Source organism: Balaenoptera ricei, chromosome 7, assembly GCF_028023285.1.
Source record: "Balaenoptera ricei isolate mBalRic1 chromosome 7, mBalRic1.hap2, whole genome shotgun sequence".
NCBI classification, from domain to species: Eukaryota; Metazoa; Chordata; class Mammalia; order Artiodactyla; family Balaenopteridae; genus Balaenoptera; species Balaenoptera ricei.
The window spans coordinates 45,507,871-45,527,421 of NC_082645.1; the positions used below are offsets into that span (position 1 = coordinate 45,507,871).

General features: G+C 34.1%; 1 non-coding gene across 1 annotated transcript; it reads left to right on the forward strand.

Annotated features, from left to right (window-relative positions):
- The first annotated feature begins 14,830 nt into the window (after window positions 1-14,830).
- On the forward strand, window positions 14,831-14,967 carry LOC132369386 (small nucleolar RNA SNORA70). Its single transcript, XR_009504366.1, has one exon. It is a non-coding gene; the product is annotated as a small nucleolar RNA SNORA70 (small nucleolar RNA).
- Window positions 14,968-19,551: the final 4,584 nt, after the last annotated feature.

The window sequence follows — 19,551 nt, forward strand, 5'->3', positions numbered from 1 at the left end:
GTAACATTATGAAGATAAGGCAGGAATTATAAAGAACACAGTAAGTGTGAACAATAAACTGTGGTGTCATACAATATTAAAAGCAAATGTATAACGCCATACCTAATGGTGGGAAAATTGGAGCTTTCACACTAAGATCGGGAACAAGGCAACAATGTCTCCTGCCACCTCACCATGTCTTTTCAACATCAATTTGGAAGTACAAGCTAATGCAAGAAGACAAGAAAAGGAAATAAAAGGTATACAATTTGGGAAGGAAGAAATTAAAATGTCTTTGTTCACAGATGACATGATCTTCTATGTGGAAAATCCAAAAGAATTGACCAAAAAAAATCTGGAATTAATAAGCAGATTATAACAAGTTTGGAGGATACAGATTAATATACAAAAATCAATTGTTTTTCTGTATACCAGCAATGAACAAGTGGAATTTGAAAACACAGTGCCATTTACATTAGCACACCCAAAATGTAATAATTAAGTATGACCTAGCAAAATATGTACAAGATTTATATGAGAAAAACTATAAAACTCTGATGAATAAAATCAAATAAGAATTAAATAAATGGAGAGATAACTCATGTTCATGGATAGGGAGACATAATATTGTTAAGATGTCAGTTCTTCCCAATTTGATCTATAGATTCAATGTGATCTTAATCAAAATTTCAGCAAGTAACTCTGTGGGCATCAACAAACTGATTCTAAAGTTTATATGGAGATGCAAAAGACCCAGAATAGCCAACACAATAATTAATGAGAAGAAAAAAGTTAGAAGATGAAACTACCTGGCTTCAAGACTTATTAGAAAGCTACAGAAATCAAAACAGTGTAGTATGGGCAAACAAATAGACAAGTAGGTCAATGGAACAAACTAGAAAGCCCAGAAATAGACCCATGTAATATAGTCAACTGATCTTGGACAAAGGAGCAAAGGTAATACAATGGAGCAAAGATAATCTTTACAAAAAATGATATTGGAACAATTGGACAGCCATAAAAAAATGAATCTAGATACAGACCTTACATCCTTTTCAAAAATTAACTCAAAATGGATCATACACTTAAAGTAAAACTGCTACAAGGTAATATAGGAGAAAAACTGGAAAATGTTATGTACGGCATTGACTTGTTAGATACAACAACAAAGGCATGACCTATTAAAGAAATAATTGATAAGCTGGACTTCATTAAAATTATAAATTTTTGCTCTGTGAAAGAAAATTCAAGAAAATGAGAGGAAAAGTCACAGGCTAGGACAAAATATTTTGTCATGTGTATAAAGTACTGTTATTCAAAATATAACAACACTTAAAACTCAGTAAGGAAACATGTAACCCAACTAAAAAGTGAGCCAAAGACCTTATCTGGCACTTCATCAGAGAAAAATTTAAAATGGCAAATAAGCATATAAAAATGTTCCACATCATGTGTCTTCAGGGAAGTACAAATTTAAAAACTGAGATACACACCTATTTGAATCACCAAAATGTGGAATACTGACAGCACTAAATGCTGGTGAAGATGTGGAACAACAGGAACTCTCATTCATTGCTGGGAGAATGCAAAATGGTACAACCACTTTGGAAGACAATATGGTAGTTTCTTACAAAACTAAACATATTCTTACCCAATGGTCCAGCAATCACACTCCCCAGTATTTACCCCAAGGAGTTGAAAACATTTGTCCACAGAAGAAACTGCATATGTATGTTTATAGCAGCTTTATTCATAATTGCCAAAACATGGAAGCAACCCAGATATCCTTCAGTAGGTGAATGGATAGACTGTGGTATATCTGGACAATGGAATATTATTCAGTGCTAAAAAAGGAAATGTGCTATCAACCCATGAAAAGACATAGAGGAAACTTAAATGCATATTACCAAGTGAAAGGAGCCAATCTGCCAAGGTTATGTACTGTGTGATTCCAAGTACATAACATACTGGAAAAGGAAAAAATATGGAGATAATAAAAAGATCAGTAGTTGCCAGGATTTTGGTGGGGGAAGGGATAAGGATGAATAGGTGTAGCACAGAGGATTTTTATGGCAGTGAAAATACTCTGTATGATACTATAAAGATGGGTACATGATATTATATTTGCTCAAACCCGCAGAATGTATAATACCAAGAGTGAACCCTAATGTAAACTATGGACTTCAGGTGATTATAATGTGTCAATGTAGGTTCATCAACTGTAACAGATGCACCGCTCTGCTGGGAGATGTCCATAAGGAGAGAGGCTCTGCATGTATGGGGGCAGGTGATACAAAGGGAAGTCTTTAAAAAGTAAAAAAGTAAAAAAGTAAATGTATAGCATTTTATTTATTGCCTTAAGTTTAAAGCACTTTTACATATTACATTAAATTTAGAAAACTGCTTTATGTTAAATTAGTATGTAATTTATAGTTGATAAAGATGAGGAGGTTTTTTAAGCTTTAAAAGCTGGACCTTAGCTCCTAATATTTATTTGTAACATAATTAACAAGATTTCTATCACTTTGGCCTATTTTTTTCTTCTAGCATCATAATATACCATTAACTATGAGAACTGTAGTAAATCTGTGAAAAATTGGCACTGATGAAAAGAAAAGAAAAAACAAACATACAAAGAATTTGAATCAGTTTGGGCAGGACATGATTTATAATGCATATTCAATAAAGCATAATAAAAAATAATGTTTCAAATGTCTTAAATTCAGAGGAATCAATTTTTTTGTGGAAATTCTTATTTTCGTGTGGGTCCAAAATTAGGCATTGATTTTGTTTGTTTTCTTAGAAATTGCACTGTAGCTCTCTCTTTCTCTTTTTGTTTTTCAAAAGACTGATGTTAGCTTTAAAGAACTCACCCTACTTCCTATTACTGTGCACTGCCTTTGTTACTAAGCATTCCTGAGTGATTATGAATAATTTTAAGTTACGTTTCAGTGTATTGAGGCTCTGGGACTAAACTGTCAAATTAGAAAGACAAATGTGGGCCAAGCATCTTGCCTTGTGTCTTCAATAAAGTATCCTAAAATTGAGAATTTTCAAATGTTTGAGTCAGGATCCATAAAACCTTGAGATTTTATCAATGCTGATTGACATTTTTCACACAGTGAAGGCAATCACAAAATTTCCCATTAAAAAATAAGTATATAATTTGTACATTCAAAATATTAACATAAACATTCAACTAACATTATTATCTCAATAGACAGTTGGCACCAGTTAGCATAAATAGTGAAAATGTAGGCAAAGGAAGAAGTAGATATAATTAACAACCTCCAGACTTGAGGCATTTTACTACTATGCATCTGGTGTTGTAATACCTTTTTGAAAGAAAAGAACACACAGGAAATCACTTATCTTAGATTGATTTTATAGTCTTAACATTTAGAGATTTATTATAAACTTTGAAAATACATTTTTTAAAAATGTACAAAAATCCACTAAATGTAATTCCAATTAATGGATTTTTAACCATTGAGATATATGCATAACCATTAAATACATACATATTACATATGTGCATATTACATATAAATATATAGGTAATCTCTATATATCTATGTATCTACGTGCCTATCTACATTATGTATCTATTGTCTATCACCTGTGTATCTGTGTATCTATGTATCTATATGTATCCAATTCCCAGCTTCTCTCAGCTCACTATGTTTAGTCTGTGAAAGGTAACAGAGATCTTTGCTGTATTTTTGAGAAGTGTCTTCAAAAGGGAAGTGTTATACTCTTCTTCCCCCTTCTCCATCATCCAGCTTGGAATACAGCATGAATTTAGGATTTGTAGCAGCCATTTTGGACCATGGGAATAAGTTCCATGCCTTAGAAAAAAATGCAGGGAGGCACAGGAAACAGTCAGCTCTTACAGAAATTGTATGAACCTCTAGGCTGGGTGGAAGGGACAGGGAAAGACACTGACTAAGTCTTGGATCCCTGATGATTTGTGAAGTTTCCAAGTGTGCCTGGACCTATCTACCTTCAGGTTTAATTTACATAGAAGGTAAATACATTCTGATCTTATTTAAGGGATTAGTTGAATGTGTAAATACTAAATTGTTGGATCCTCCGACTTCTATCTTCTTTCCAAAAAAAACAAAAAAGGAAAAAAGAGTCCTTGTACTTCAGAGATACATACTAATGAATGAAATGATATAAAGAAAATATTTTGTTCAAAAATAAATTAGTGTGGATGGTGGATATGTAGTACTGAGGGAAGTATGAAGTAAGATTGACCTTGTGCTGATAATTGTTGAAACTGGGAGAAAGGTATGTAAGGGATATAAGGGTTCATTATACTATTCTTTCTACTTTTGTATGTGTTCAAAAATTTTAGTAATAAAAATGAGAGAATATACTTAAAGTATCCAGAGATGGAGGAAGTGGAGGAGAAAACAAAGGAGAGATTAAAAAAAGAGACAAGCTGAGTGAGAGAAAGAGAGAGAGAGAGAGAGAGAGAGAGAGGGAACCAGAGGTCACGTGCATAGAAATGGAAATAAAACACAAAAGAAAAATGGCATCAGATTTCTCAAATGTAACATTATTGCTTGTTTACTATAAAGAAATAGCTTCAAAATTATGAAAGAAAAGCATTTTAACTCAGAATTTAAATTTAGTTAAATTATTAATCAAGTGTAAGGGTAGAATTAAGACATTTTTTAAAAATGCAAGTTGAGCTCTTTTTCTTGGCAAGTACTAGGGAAACTGGTTTAAGAAAATGAGAAGTAGACACAGAGAGACACCAGACTCAAGAAACAGAAAAGCCAACACAGAGCAAAGAAAAGGGAAGTGTCAAGATGAGAGCTATTACCTGAATTTAGAAAGCAACCTGGCTAGATTAGGTGAGGTAGCAATTGAGAGATAGTTAGGAGGAAAATATATAGCTGATTGATTAGCCAATATGCTTGAGCTTTCAAAAATTATGTTGGTCATTTGAAACATCTGGTGGAGCAGTTTTTTAAAGTTAGATACATAGAAAACTAAGCAAAAATTTTAAATGCCATTATTAATCCAGTAAAAATTAAAAGTTCTGAAAAGAATATAATTCTCCATTTAGGAATGTACAGCACTTACATTGCCATAGACATGTAAACATTGACTTTATAGAACTCCAAGTTATAGTAAGAAGAATAAGGAAGGAAAAATAGAATAAAATGGTGTAACCATGAAAAGGTAAAATTAATAGATTATTTTTTAAATTGATAAATCAAAAATTAATTTTAAGTATATTATTCACTAATATAGAAGCAAAAATTAATATTAAGAGCTGAAAGAACAGAGCTGGGAATTAGAAAGATGTGGAGAAATGTACTGCATTTTTTTCCAACATAAACATTTAAGTACTGTTTGATTTACTTGATAAAATTGTTAAAATATGTATTTCAAGTTATTTTTATCAATGAATATATAACTGTATCCAAATATATCTATATGCATTTATGTACATATATAACATATACATATGTGTTTATATATATAATATGTATACATGTGACATATATGTACATATGATATATACACACATATGCGCACACTCATACATACACATATATACACACATACATACATGTATGCCAGAAAGTGTATTTATCATGGTTGTAATTATTATGGGTTTTTTTGTTTTTAAATTTCTGTATTAGCCAGAGAGGCTGCCAGCTGCTCTTTGAATTTGCAGAAATGGAAGGTCATTCTGGTGCAGATCTTCTTTGTCCTGCTCTGGGTCATTTGTTTGACCCTTTCAGTTATGCAAATATGGGGCAAGAAGAAACTCATAGTAGTGGGATTAGGGTGTAACAAGATTTTTTTCCTATGTGATTTAGCAAAATCCACCTCTATGCAGAGCTCTGGGTTAGAGAATTAACCTATTTGCATAATGACTCTGGGGACATTCTGGCCAAGGTACCAAGCATGAAACAATGAGTGTCTGATACAAAATTTTTGTTGATGAGAAGAAGAAACTAAACAGGTGGTTTACCTTCAATACAAGAAACAACCTCAGAGTTTGTTGGCTGGAACGGATTTTAGCCCAGTTTATGGCTAGTGCTATCTTTTCCAGACCACCTGCCCAAGAGGAACAGTGGCTGAACTTAAGCTGAACTTACATATAAGGTAAAATAAACTATAACTTGAAATCACAATTTGGGACTGTAAGAACATATTATGCCAGCAATGTGAACAAATGTCACACACTGATTATGCAGGATGTGTCTCCAAATGTTCCCCTACATGACTGGAAGAAATATTAACAGTGGTAAGCCAATTAAGATCCTACTTCTGTCTCAGTTTGTCAATCAAAGAATTGTTGTCCTCTACCCTGAGTAAGCTGATAGGATCTTTGCCCAATATGAGGTGGTGGGGAGGTCTCGAGAGAGATTGTGAACCTACTACTAGTAGAGCATTGTGGGCTATAGAAATTAATTGAAAAAAGATCAAAAAGGTATAACTACATATGGAGTCCAAATTGGCAGGGTAGGTCCCACTATTTATGTATATGAAGACATATGTTTATACATCCCCATGTCCTTACGTCAATTTACCCTATGCCACTTTAGGAACTAAGATGTATAGCCACACCATGGATATCATTACCATTCAGAGTCATAAACTCTGAAATGTCTCCATTAATACTACTAACTCTCCTCTTTTTTCTAGTCACAGTAGTCAATCTTTGAGCCTCTTTCTAATCTTTAAGTCAGCAAACTTTTTATGTAGGGTCAGATAGTAAATATTTTATGATTTCCTATTATAAGATGTCTTGCAATACTCAATCTGCCATTGTAGCATAAAAGCAGCCACAGGTATTTGTAAACAACTAGGCATAGCTGTATTCTAAGAAAACTTTAATTATCAAAGGTTATTATCCATAATTCAGTCAGGTCAGATTTGTTTGTAGGACTTCATACTGCTAGGAAATTTTTCTTCCAAGCCTGAAAGGGACATATATTATTTTCAATCATAATCCACTGGCTAGAAACCACTCACATGGCCTCAATCTGACTGCAGGAGAATTTGAGAAATGTACCCCTTGTGTGCCCAAGAGTAGAAAACAGGATTAGAGAACATCTACTCAATCTCTGAAAAAATACTAAATGTATCATTTTTTTTAGATTCCACATATTAATGATATGTGATATTTGTCTTTCTTAGTCTGACTTACTTTGCTTAGTATAATAATCTCTATATCCATTCATGTTTCTACAAATGGCATTATTTCCTTCTTGAAAAAAAAATATATACATATATATATATATAAAACTGAATCACTTTGCTGTACACCTGAAACTAACAACATTATAAATCAACTATACTTAAAAAAATGTTAAATGTAGCCCGAACTGTTTATCTTCAATACAATGTCATTATTTCTAAAGATAATTTGGGGTGCTAATACTTACTTGGAATTTTTAATATCCTCTAGTGTTTGTATATTTTGCTGATTAGCTTAACAGGTTAAAACTAATTTCTCCCTAAGATACAAGCATGAACTTAAAGCACGTTTGAGTCTACGTAAGATAATTTGAACTCAAGGCCTCAATAATATAACAAAAACAAACCAAAATAGTGAAAATTCTATGGATCCGAAACTAGATTTACAAAAGTGTAGGAAGATTCTTGATGACTAAACTCTTTTAGTGGAAGATGGAAAGTGAGGGTACCAACTAACACTTCTATTACCGAGACCAAAGACTCCAAGTTCTTAAAAAAAAAAGAAAAAGAAAAAAATAGAGGTTAAATATTTTCCTTGTTGTGATCATTATTTTAATATTTAAGAGTATTAATTAGTCATTCCACATGGGGACCAGATTACATGAATTGATAGGAAAGCTTATATACCATAGAGGACAAGTTCTAATCCTTAGGCCACCTCTAAATTTTCTGTGCACATCTGGATCCTGCGTATGCTCATTTGGATCAAAAGATGTTGCTGCTTATAAGGATGTGTGTTACATCTTGCATGGCGGACCTAGACGTCTGAGAGCTATTCTAGTTAGGCAGCTTCCCTCACAAATAAACACTGGGTGAGAGCTTCTCACCAAGCACTCATTAAAAGGTAAACTTCCTTGGGCTGGGAGTCAAGTCAATCATCGTTTTCTTGCAAACCCAAGGCTGCCTTTTTCTCTGTTAGAAGCTGTTATCATCTTCAAAGCCATATCAAAACAGTGTTTGTTCTGTGCTTTGATTTCACCCACATGGTGAATTCAAAGACAGGTCTACTTGAGAGTAGAGAGAGGCTATTTCAGATGTTTAAGCATTTGTCTTTCCATGTTTGTAAACGTGATTTAAGTGCCTGACGGCTAACAAAAATTCTTTAAATGTAGCGGAATTTTTTTTTCATTGAAACATTCCACCTTCTGTGTTTCAAAATGTTTATGGATGAGATTTCATAATCTTAAACATAAAACTCCAAAAGATTTGTAGAAGGACAATATAAACATAATTTACCTCAAAGTGTTCGTTTTCCTTTTTTTACCCTGATGCAGTCCAGTAAAAACAAACAAATAAAAGCTCTTTTTGAATGACAATTTCTAAGTACCTGGTACAAATAGTCAATTTTTCACTGGGAAACGAAAAGTCATTAGGAAGATAATGTTACCTAAGGTTCATTTTGCATTGAGGATATTTGACACTATTCACCAGAGATAAACAGATGCATGTAATTTACATATGAAAACCTATCAGATAATGCAAAAATTTGTATGTGAAATGCTTCATTCACTGAATTAGCTTGCGATAATCTCTCATTATATGAAAAAGAAAATGATTACTAAAAATGTCTAAATAAATATTAATGTGGTTATATTGTTTTTAAATAAATAAAATATTTAGAGAGAACAAGATGCAGAGAGAATCATTTAAAGGTACAGTTGCTATTTTAGCTTTTATTTATCTGAAGAGCCAATAAAGAAGACTTACAAAATTAAATTTGGTGATGAGCTGAAAATATGATTTTAAAGCTTCCTCTCTTGTTGCACCAATTTAAATGATGGAAGAGAAGGAAAAATGATAAAAAATTAGCATGATAAACCTTTCATATCTTGACGGAGTTAAAGCAATTGTGAATATGGCCAACTTTTGATTATATTGTTCCTTCTCCATTGAAGTCAGAACGGTCCCAAGGATGTGGTAAACCATGTTTCTCTCTTAAACACTTTTTCCCATTTCCTCTTAAGTAGAAAACATTTTAAAGTGTTTAAAAAATCAGGCAGTATGAAAACTGAAAAGGTTTTGAACACAACATTTAGATCACAACACATTCCTACAAAAAAAAAAGTAAATTTTGCCAAAATTTTATCACTGACCATGTTCTTAATGGAAAGAGGTCAGTGCCCTCGAGCAATCTACAGTCCACTTGGGCCACGAGCAAAGACATGGGGGAGCAAATTAGAACCGTAAATGGAAATCATTTTGTACTATTGTTTGTGATAAACTGTCTATATACTTTTTTAGAGATGCTTACCAAAGGATGTTTGGGTGAAAGATAATCTCTGGGATTTGCTTTACATACCTCAGGAAAGAGAAAAGTAAGAGCAAGAGAGCCAGAGCTGGAGAAGAGGTTAGATAACCAAGTCAGCAAAATCTTGATAAGGGTTGAATCTGGTGATGGGTAAAAGGGGATTCATTTACTCTTCTCTATGCTTCTGTGATGTTTGAAACTTTCACATACCAAAATATATTTTTAAAGACTATATTAAGTCATCTGTCAAATATACTAAACTGTAGTGAGTATGTTTCTTGGGTTATTTTAAAATTATTTATTTATTTTTGGCTGTGTTGGGTCTTCGTTTCTGTGCAAGGGCTTTCTCTAGTTGTGGCAAGCGGGGGCCACTCTTCATCGCGGTGCGCGGGCCTCTCACTATCGCGGCCTCTCTTGTTGCGGAGCACAGGCTCCAGACGCACAGGCTCAGTAGTTGTGGCTCACGGGCCTAGTTGCTCCGCGGCATGTGGGATCTTCCCAGACCAGGGCTCGAACTCGTATCCTCTGCATGGCAGGCAGATTCTCAACCACTGCGCCACAAGGGAAGCCCTGTTTCTTGGGTTATTTTAAAGGAAAATACTGGTCATTCCCCTTCCATAAGTATCTCTCAAGAAGTCAAGTTCATAACCTTTAGTGTGCCATATATTTTTATGATGGTCAATAAATTAGTAATGCTGATGAAAAGCACTGTCTCGTTTTTTTCTCAAATCAACACTATCCTATCCCGCCAGTCTCCACCCACCTCCCCAGTAAAAATGGGTTCTAATGATGTGTAAATTAGCTAGGTTCCTACCTTGTTCTTATTTTAATACTGCTTTGTCAATGTACGTGGGTTAGGGAGGAGGAAGTTATATTCACACATATATTGATACATGAGACTGACTTTTCCTTAGACAACCTCTTTATATATTAAAAGATGCTTTCTTTCTATGTTGGCTAGCCAAGATATTCTTTCCTCTTTATTTGCTAGGAATATATGTATATATTTCAAATTGTTAATGATTTTGATTTGGATCGTATCCAAATTTGTCATATCTGTCGTATTATTATGTGTGAAAGTACTATTTCAATTGGAAGACATCAGCTCTAAGATTACTTTCCCAATCTTTCCCTCTTCTCTGACTACAACTAGGTTATAGAAGAGTCAGCAATACCTCTTGGTTCCTAAATATTGACTCCTGTAAAATGTCATTAATCTGTACTAATTGGAGGAAGCTTAGTTTTAATTAAAGAAAAAAAGTCTGAAAATATATTATTTCAGAAAGGAATAGAGTTCCATTATTTCAAGTGCCTACATTAACTCACATTAAACTAACAAAGTGTTATCCAATATACATCCTTGACTTGATTTAATGGTTTGTAATTAACATATCAATTGTGTGGAAATGGTTCCTTCTAAAGTACTTGAGGGTGCTTAGAAAGTTTGTTCTACTAAGTATTTTGAAGGATCCTCTTGTAATCTTATTTACATTATTAATTTACTTCTATAAAAAGAAATAAATTAATCAATGCAAAAATAACATTCCTGTCAGCCTCTGGTCAAATAATGAATTCTGAATTAGTGAAACACAATTATTAAATTTTTTTTCTCCACCATTAACAAGCTAATTATCATCTCACGGTTTTGCTAAAAAGTTTAATGTATTTTTCTCCATTCTTAAAGGTGATTCTATTGATTGGAAGAAGTGCCTTCTGATTTGATGTTCTTTCCCATTATACAGAGAGAAGGGTTTCCTTGAAACCAACAACACATTATTTGAGAGATGGTTAGTAGTCATATAAGATATATATATAAGACACCCATGATCTTGAAGAAGAGAAAGCCATATTTGGATTCTGCTTACAATGGATTTGTATTAGTACCTAGTACAGTGCCTGGCATATTAAAGCAATACATTTATATTGACTAAATAATTAATGTTTAGCTTTTGGACCACTAAAAAAACCACAATTCATTTTCCATCATGCTTGTACAAGCTAATCCTGCTTTCAGTGTAGTCTTTATTTTCACTTCATTTTGTACTTCATTCTATTTTTATGTGAAAAACTCAAATATTTTTCAAATATGAGTTAGAAGGCTAAAGGCAGCCCAATCTCAACAAGAGAGAGAAAGAGAAAGTAAAATTAGATTTCAACTTTGGAAGGAAGGTCTTGGTTTATATCTGTTCTCCTTTGTAGTAAGGCAGGGTTAACTTAATTATTTATGAGCCTTTCTTAATAAGCATCTAACCTCAATATTGGCTTTTCAATAATGACAGACACTATTACCATAAGAGTTACATATCCTTTAGGTTTACATCCTTCATTGTTTAGAGATTTTCTTAATTTTTGCATGTCTTTCCTAGTTCATATTTTCTATTCTGTCTTTGTCTTGTTTTTTTATCATTTCATTATATATATTTGTAAATAAGTATCATATTTCCTTTTGGTATGTTCATTTGACTGAACATGCCTTCTTCTTTTAACCTTTCCTCATTTTCCAAACCTTTCCTCAAATCTTTCTTATGAACTCTTCAATTTGTTCATCTTCTTTCCCAAATGTGTCACTGATGTATATATATTTATGTGTATGTGTGATAATGAATGATGCCCTAAGGTATGTACTGTTTTATCTGAGCTTTCATTCTAGTGAATGTGATTATGTGTATTCACATATTTATTATTCCTTTTAATTTCTTGTATTTTTCCTTGATATATTCTGAATTTTTTTCCTCTTTGAAACATTTACACTTAGGTTAACAAATTTACTTATGGAAATATTGATGAATAGATAAATGTGTGAAGTGAAGTGGATCCAAAGTTTATGTCATTTTTGCTCTTATGACCTTTTTAAAAGTAGGAAACATTAATTTTGGACAAAATACCTGCATGTGGACTTTTTCCTTTTTTTGAATTTATATGTTAATAACTGGTAGAATTAGACGATCCTTATTTAGCTCTTTATACCCATAAAGCAGTTCTCAGCACTTTTTAATAATTCATTGAATGTTTTGCTGCAGGGCTGCTGTGTTCTCAAAATTATATAAATCATATGATTGAGAGGAGATGCAAGAATTTATAGTTTTTCTAAAGGAGTTTTATATGCATATTGTGTAACACAAAGGTGTCATGAAAATATAAGATCAACATTTTCATTGAGTATATAGTTAACTCAAAGAAAGATAAAAAATTAAATATCTACTTACTTTGTACTTTTTGCATTTATTTTGATTACACACATCTGAGAATCAAGTTTGAGACACGAAATGTACTTTGACCAAAACAAAATGTTCTGATTAAAGTCAATGGGGGACAATGGAGTTACAATTGATACCTAGGTCTATCTTAACACCTCTCCCCACAAAAAAGAAAAAAGAAAGCATTGATTTTTCAGAATATGCTGCTTCTTTTCTGGGATATATTTAAAAATCTGAAATATCTTTCTCTAAGAAATATTGACTTTCTGAAAATTAAGACAATATACAACAATCTTTCCAACTGATATATCCTAGGGAATCCTCAAATTAGTACCATAATGAATAAGCTACCTTGTAAATCAGTTTATAATCCTGGATGCCTATATATTCTGATGACAATACATTCACGTTGGAAAGCATGATTCTACAAAAAAGCAAGCTCTTTTCTATCTTCAAGTGTTTGCTTAAATTCAGATTTTATAAACTGAATTCCCCAAAATGATCTTTTTATCCATCTGTATTGTAATAATTAATACATACCTAGCATCAGAATATTTTATCAAGCAAGAGTTGTGTTAAAGTATAAATGTTCAAAAAGATAAAACCACAATTTTTGTATGAATATAAAATTAACACAACTTAAAAATAAAGTCAACTCTAATTAATAAAGGAACTACTAAACTCTTAAAGGCAATTCAAAGATTTTCAAGATAATGTCTCTATTATATATTCCCACACATAATACATACTAATATAATATATATTATATATAATATATTGTACATATGTATATCCATACATATATATACTCATAAATGCTTAAATGAATTTGCTAAAAATTTAACACTGATTAACGTTATAAGGTTCTATTAAATATATTGTTCCAAGTCATAATTTCTACAAAGTAGAAATCAATTGTATCTCTACTGAACAAAATTTATTTGCATTTCTATGGACAAAAATTACTTGGGTTACTATCAGTTTTCTACATCTTAATTTGTAGAGATAGTCCCATCGAGTTATAAATTAACCTAGTCAACAGAAAGGTGATCTAATGTGCGCATCTCTGTAGAATCATAGAATACCCAGAGAACTCAGTAGATAACACTAAGTGCTCCACCAAAAGGACATCTAGTACCTTTGATCTTTCTCCTATTTTGCCTACTTTCCTGGCAGTTGTAATATACATAATCAAACTGTGCAAAATAATTTAGAGTTTAATGATCCCTACCCACCTCACCCTTCATACAACACTTTTTCATTTGAAGGGTAAGTAGTTTAGCATAAAAATCTCTGGGTCAGAAATATTTTATAAAATTCTATCTATTTCATTGTTCTTTTTCAATTTCCCTTATCTTCTTTGTTGTTCTCACAATATAACCATGTTGATCAAACTGTTCCTTACAGATTTCTTTTTTTTTTTTTTTAATTTATTTTATTTATTTATTTATGGCTGTGTTGGGTCTTCGTTTCTGTGCAAGGGCTTTCTCTAGTTGTGGCAAGTGGGGCAACTCTTCATCGCGGTGCGCGGGCCTCTCACTATCGCGGCCTCTCTTGTTGCGGAGCACAGGCTCCAGACGTGCAGGCTCAGTAATTGCGGCTCACGGGCCCAGTTGCTCCGCGGCATGTGGGATCTTCCCAGACCAGGGCTCGAACCCGTGTTCCCTTCATTGGCAGGCAGATTCTCAACCACTGCGCCACCAGGGAAGCCCCAGATTTCTTTTGAGTTTCATAAATTATGTCTTGATATGTTTATCCACTTCTCCACCTAGTGAATGATATTTTTGAATTATGTTTTGCTTCTTTGCTGAACCAGTTGGTAGCATCATTTTGAAAATCCTAGCAAGCTTAAATATCAAACTTTCCAATCCCTCATCTTAAGCTATCAATTAAATATTCTCTGGGATAAGACATTAGGTCAATGACCAAAAATGTATCCCATAAATTTATGTATCATTATTACTTTTTTTCCATATTACTGACCACTTTTTCTCCTCTCACTATCCTCACTGCATTTAACTCCCAAAATTGTGCCCTCTGCTCAACTCTTTTTACGATTGGGAAATTGATCCAAAGTAAGGGCTTAAATTTGGTTAAATCCAACCTTTATCTCCTTCTCTGGTTTATGCTCCAGTCTCATTTTCCTACTTTCTTTACAACAAAACAAGTTTCTTAGTTGCAGCCAATTAAGCCAACCATGGTCTTTTCCCCGTGGGGGCTCCCAGCATGCAATGGCTGCAAACAGCAGCCTCCTCGGTAGTGCGTGCAGCCTGTTGCCTGTACAGGATGCCCTAAGGGACCTTGGAGACAGCCCTTTCCAGTGGACATTCATGACTGGCATGCTGTCCTCAATCTAGGCTCCAGGTAGGTATGTGTGGTGCCTTTGGAAATCCCCAGGGCACAGTGGCCAGAGTCCACGTTGGCCAAGTCATAATGACCATTGGCACCAAGCTGCAGAGCAAGGAGCATGCGATTGAGGCCCTCTGTAAGGCCAAGTTCAAGTTCCCTGGCCACCAGAAGATGCACATCTCCAAGAAGTGGGGATTTACTAAGTTTAATGTGGATGAATTTGAAAACATGGTGGCAGAAGAATGGCTCATCCCAGATATCTGTGGGGTCAAATACATCCCTAATTGTGGTCCCCTGGACAAATGACAGGCCCTGCACTCATGAGAGCCTTGGTGCTGTCCCCTCCTTACTCATGCCCACCAATGAATCCTACTTTCCTGTCAAAAAACAAAAACAAACAAAAAACAACAGACAAACAAAAAACCCCAAGTCTCTTAGAAACTTAGGATCTTAGAGCTGAATAAAACTAGATGAAAATTAGCCCAAACTCTCAACAAATGACAATTCCTAACAGTGGTTGTGGTAGACAGAATAATGCTCCCTCCCCTGAAAAAATAAAATGTCCACTTCCTAATCTCCAGAACCTTTGAATATGTTACCTTATGGGACAAAATGGACTTTGCAGATGTGATTAAATCAAGGACCTTGAGATGGGTAGATTATCAGGTGGTCCCAATGTAATCACAAGAATCTTGATAAGAGAGAGGTAAGAAAATCAGAAAAGACCGAGATAGGGGTGTGCATATCTGGGGGAAGGGGAGTGGTGTGTGTGTGCGTGTGTGTGTGTGTGTGAGCTGGAGAGAGGCGGAGAGAGAGAGAGAGATTTAAAAGTGCTACCCTGCTGATACTGAAGATGGAAGAAGGACATAGCCTAGGGAATGTAGGGGGCCTCTAGAAACTGGAAAAGGCAAGGAAACAGATTCTCCTCTTAGAGTCTCCAGAAAGAATGCAGCCTTACCAACAGTGTCTGGTTAAGCCACTAAGTTTGTGGTAACTTGTTAGAGCAGCAATAGGAAACTAATACTATGGCCAAAAATTTGAACCCTTATAGAATCAGGGAAATCATCATTTTCTAAATTAGCCTTTTCCACCATTGAAAGTTTAAATGTTCAGGAAAGTTAACTTGAGTTGAATTCTAACCTAGATAGCTACCTGTTACCTCAGATGACAGCTTCTACGTGGTCTCATTGACTTCACTTCTAAGGAGTGTGTCATTTCACAGTGTGGTCATTTTGTATGTGTTACGATCATTTTCTCAGTCTTCCAGTTAAAACCAAAATGAAACAAAAATTTATTACCACATTTTTTACTTTGGGGAGGTAAAAATCTGTCATCATGCTATATATGTCAGATTTTTCTTTCTTCTTCATTTCCATCTCCACCAGGCTGGTACAAGCCTCTCCCTCAGGCTATGATGATTGCAATGGTCTCTGAACTCTGAATTCTGAACTCTTCTTCATGTCTCCAGTCTGAGGTCTTCTCAATTCAGCCTATATGCTGCTGCCAGTAAAATCTTCCTAAATAACTAATTTCAAGTCATTCCCTGGCTTAGGAGCCTGTTTTCCCCTATTGCTCATCAGTTATAAAGCTTTTATACCTAAATCTCAGGTTCCTTTATAATGTCCTTCAGCGGAGCTGGCTTCATGGGCCCATGGCCTGTTCTGTGCTCAGGGCCACGTGCGTAGAAAGGCCTGATTCTTGCTTAAGACACTGCTATCACTATCCCAAAATTCTTAAAAAGTTTTGAACGCCCACCATTTTCATTATGTATTGGAAATTATGTATAGTATAGCAAATTATGTAGCTTGCTCTGTCCCTGAGTTTATCTACATTTTATTTTGTGATCTCATTCTGTCTCAGTATAGCCTTATTTCTGGAAGGCAGATATTACTTTTGTTCCTTGAATTTACCATCTTTAGCCAACTCCTTTTTCCTAACAGTTGCTATTTCTTTTTCTTGGAATGCCCGTTCTCTTTCATTTCATGCTTCTAGGCCCAGCTCAGGCACTGTGATTGTGCCCAAGAATACTGCATTGTACATAGTCTGTGTTCCTTAAATGTCATTTCTCCTTCTAGCTCCATGCCTACTTCCTTTCCTTACTGGCAACTTTGTCAATGAAATCTTATCTACTTCTTCAGTTCTCACTAATATCTCTTCTCTGAATTTAATTTGCACTTTACTGTTTCATAATTACTCCATGTACTGTAGCATTTTCTCCTGATCTGTGTCATAACTGTGTAAGAACAATAAACTTATCTTGCCCTATTGTGTATCTACCCTGGAATAAGGACAGTAGTGGATGTATACAAATAATATGTATTTGCTAATGCATTAATCATCTACCAACAGTTTTCCTGTCACTGAATACCCTAAGAATATGGGAAGCTACTTAAAAACCTTTCTGCTTATATGGAAATTAAGTTAGTTCCAGAAATGTCACTTACACTGTTACTCCCAGGAAGTTAATATTATTTCCTAACTTCTCCCACATTAAAAAGACTAAATGGAGATACATTTTTTTTTGAGCAAGTATCATTGAAACAATTTAACTTGAAGCCATAATATCCTGGAATTTTCTTATAAGTGAATTTATTTTTGGAATATTAAGAATTACATCTATCTGATTGCTAAATATAACAAAGTGAATTATAAGTTTATATAAAAATTTATATATAGTATATGTACATATGTGTATGTACATACTGCATATCTGTACCTACGGCAACAGAAAGTAGGATTGGAGAGTTTTGGTTTTTTCCCCCACATTTCCTATAAATTCTAATAATACTTCCCCTCATGGAGAGCACTGTATGTGTGAAGTGAAAGATTTTCATCTGTAATTTGACCTCTACTGTAGTTCATAATAGTGGAGGATCACTGGTTAAAGGGAGAATCAAACTTGAGAAGGTCGGCCTTGGACAGAACTTACCTTCTAAAATAATGGCTATAGAAAAGAAAGGCTGAAGGGTAACAAGATGGAGAACACTGAGGGATTTTCAATTATCTTTGGTGAATAGATTTTTCTTCTGATGCTAACCATTCCTATTGTAAAAGACCTGGCCATGTAAGTGAGATAGAGGAAAAGGGCAGGCTAGGCCATTTGGAACATAGGAAATGAATATAAAGGGTCACAAAAGCTCAGGATGGCAAAACTAAAAAGAAAAAGTTGGTCTGATACTTAAAACACTCCTATGCTTTAAAGAACTTTCTAATGTTATTGTTTGAAAGAAGCATCAATAGCTTATACAAATATGTTCTCTTATGCATTCAGTTTTTCTTATTTTGAAAGCATATAGTTAAATTGGTGTTACAGTCAACTTGGTGGATTTACTTGTGGTGAGTCTATGCACTTTCTGTGTGGTTTGGTCATCCTTTAATTTTTAACCCAACCGTTAAAAATGGCCTTTTATTCATTGTCGTATTGATTTAGGCAATAATCAACTGTTAAAGACTTCCTAGAAAAGTCATCATATCGTTAAAAATCCAGCAGTCTACAAAGCTGGAAGTTGTGCTGATATTCAGGCAGACTCATAATCTAAAGAAATGAGAATCAGGAACTGGGTCAAACAAGTGTTTAGTCTTTCAGGAGCCTAATTCTTTTAATATAGTTATTAAATTTTTAAAATAGGAAAGCTATTGAATTTGTATATTAATTTCATATCCAGACATTTTGGTAAATTATCTTTTTGTATGTAGTGGAAGCAATCTCTGATTTTGGTTTGCAGCAATAACCCTAAAACTGTTCAAAGAGAAAGTCTTTCAGCATGGTCATTAAAAGGCTCTGCATTTCATTCTCTGCTTTGAAATAAGAACTTTTATATTTGAGATTCTTCTTCTCTCTCTTTGAGCTATCCAATGCCAACCCAAGTAACTCTCTGAAAGCACGATTCAACATTCTTTATTCATTTAAATTTTTTTTATGGTAGTGCTCCCTGGTTACCTAGAATTTTACTCTTAGTGGGTACTTGGCCTAAATAATCACAAGCTCCATTATTATCTCTTTGACACTACATACCAAGGACTCCTAAATTTTTAACATCTCAACTCCTTTCAGCTACCTCAGCTTTTAAACCAACATCAAAAAAACCTGCACATTTCCCTGAAGTTCTCGTTCTTAGACCCAGCTCCCTGACACCTCTTTACTGAAACAGGGTGATTTGCCAATTAAAAAATATCAACTTAAATGAGTGTAACCACTACCATTACAGTGAAGACAAAGCATTTCCATCATTCCATAAACTTTCCTCTTGCACCATTGCAGTCATTAACATTTTCCTACTCCATGGCCTCTGACAAATGCTGATCTGCTTACTATCACAGTACCTTTGCATTTTCTAAAGATGCATATGAAAGGCGTAGGGGATGAAAAATAATTTTCCCTCTGTTCTTCTGAGTTCTTAGCTGAGCTTCCTGTAATAAAACACAGATTAAAAAGATAAAAGCCAAAACTTAATAACATATATACTTTATATATGCATGAGAGATAACCAGGGAAAAAATGAGTAACTCAGAGAGGTGACTTTAGAATTCAGACTTAATTACCATTTT